The sequence below is a fragment of the Ochlerotatus camptorhynchus genome, unplaced genomic scaffold, assembly GCF_037179485.1.
Source record: "Ochlerotatus camptorhynchus isolate MF236.1 unplaced genomic scaffold, CSIRO-AGI_Acam_v1.1 ptg000039l, whole genome shotgun sequence".
Lineage (NCBI taxonomy): Eukaryota > Metazoa > Arthropoda > Insecta > Diptera > Culicidae > Ochlerotatus > Ochlerotatus camptorhynchus.
In genome coordinates this window covers 272,501-275,000 of record NW_027040530.1, presented here as the reverse complement: position 1 = coordinate 275,000, position 2,500 = coordinate 272,501, and positions in this window count along the sequence as shown.

Below are 2,500 nucleotides of genomic sequence, written 5' to 3'. Positions count from 1 at the left end.
TCTCACCCATGCCAGAGCTGATCCCATCGGCCTATACTGGTCTCAGGCCGAGGGACACACTCCACTCTGCGGCTCAACTCAGCCAATTGTACCATCCACTCTGCGGCTCAACTCAGTCAGTTGAACCAAAACATGAATCTGAAAAAAATGCATATTAGGCCGTAGGGAAATACAGCTGGGGTCCCGCCAAGCCATCTCACCCATGCCAGAGCTGATCCCATCGGCCTATACTGGTCTCAGGCCGAGGGACACACTCCACTCTGCGGCTCAACTCAGCCAATTGTACCATCCACTCTGCGGCTCAACTCAGTCAATTGTACCAAAGCATGAATCTGAAAAAAATGCACATTAGGCCGTAGGGAAATACAGCTGGGGTCCCGCCAAGCCATCTCACCCATGCCAGAGCTGATCCCATCGGCCTATACTGGTCTCAGGCCGAGGGACACACTCCACTCTGCGGCTCAACTCAGCCAATTGTACCATCCACTCTGCGGCTCAACTCAGTCAGTTGAACCAAAACATGAATCTGAAAAAAATGCACATTAGGCCGTAGGGAAATACAGCTGGGGTCCCGCCAAGCCATCTCACCCATGCCAGAGCTGATCCCATCGGCCTATACTGGTCTCAGGCCGAGGGACACACTCCACTCTGCGGCTCAACTCAGCCAATTGTACCATCCACTCTGCGGCTCAACTCAGTCAGTTGAACCAAAACATGAATCTGAAAAAAATGCACATTAGGCCGTAGGGAAATACAGCTGGGGTCCCGCCAAGCCATCTCACCCATGCCAGAGCTGATCCCATCGGCCTATACTGGTCTCAGGCCGAGGGACACACTCCACTCTGCGGCTCAACTCAGCCAATTGTACCATCCACTCTGCGGCTCAACTCAGTCAGTTGAACCAAAACATGAATCTGAAAAAAATGCATATTAGGCCGTAGGGAAATACAGCTGGGGTCCCGCCAAGCCATCTCACCCATGCCAGAGCTGATCCCATCGGCCTATACTGGTCTCAGGCCGAGGGACACACTCCACTCTGCGGCTCAACTCAGCCAATTGTACCATCCACTCTGCGGCATAACTCAGTCAATTGTACCAAAGCATGAATCTGAAAAAATGCACATTAGGCCGTAGGGAAATACAGCTGGGGTCCCGCCAAGCCATCTCACCCATGCCAGAGCTGATCCCATCGGCCTATACTGGTCTCAGGCCGAGGGACACACTCCACTCTGCGGCTCAACTCAGCCAATTGTACCATCCACTCTGCGGCTCAACTCAGTCAGTTGAACCAAAACATGAATCTGAAAAAAATGCACATTAGGCCGTAGGGAAATACAGCTGGGGTCCCGCCAAGCCATCTCACCCATGCCAGAGCTGATCCCATCGGCCTATACTGGTCTCAGGCCGAGGGACACACTCCACTCTGCGGCTCAACTCAGCCAATTGTACCATCCACTCTGCGGCTCAACTCAGTCAATTGTACCAAAGCATGAATCTGAAAAAAAATGCACATTAGGCCGTAGGGAAATACAGCTGGGGTCCCGCCAAGCCATCTCACCCATGCCAGAGCTGATCCCATCGGCCTATACTGGTCTCAGGCCGAGGGACACACTCCACTCTGCGGCTCAACTCAGCCAATTGTACCATCCACTCTGCGGCTCAACTCAGTCAGTTGAACCAAAACATGAATCTGAAAAAAATGCACATTAGGCCGTAGGGAAATACAGCTGGGGTCCCGCCAAGCCATCTCACCCATGCCAGAGCTGATCCCATCGGCCTATACTGGTCTCAGGCCGAGGGACACACTCCACTCTGCGGCTCAACTCAGCCAATTGTACCATCCACTCTGCGGCTCAACTCAGTCAGTTGAACCAAAACATGAATCTGGAAAAAATACACATTAGGCCGTAGGGAAATACAGCTGGGGTCCCGCCAAGCCATCTCACCCATGCCAGAGCTGATCCCATCGGCCTATACTGGTCTCAGGCCGAGGGACACACTCCACTCTGCGGCTCAACTCAGCCAATTGTACCATCCACTCTGCGGCTCAACTCAGCCAATTGTGCCAACACATGAAATTGGCAAAAATGTGTGGTTGATATAAATCTAGATTAGGCCGTATGCAAATGCAGCTGCGGTCCCGCCAAGCCATCTGGCACATGCTACAGGTCATTCCATCGACCTAAGCTGGATACAGGCCGAGGGACACCATCGCCACTTGACTGCTCAACTCAGCTAATTGTGCCCATCGCCACTTGACTGCTCAACTCAGCCAATTGTGCCAACACATGAAATTGGCAAAAATGTGTGGTTGATATTAATCTAGATTAGGCCGTATGCAAATGCAGCTGCGGTCCCGCCAAGCCATCTGGCACATGCTACAGGTCATTCCATCGACCTAAGCTGGATACAGGCCGAGGGACACCATCGCCACTTGACTGCTCAACTCAGCCAATTGTGCCCATCGCCACTTGACTGCTCAACTCAGCCAATTGTGCCA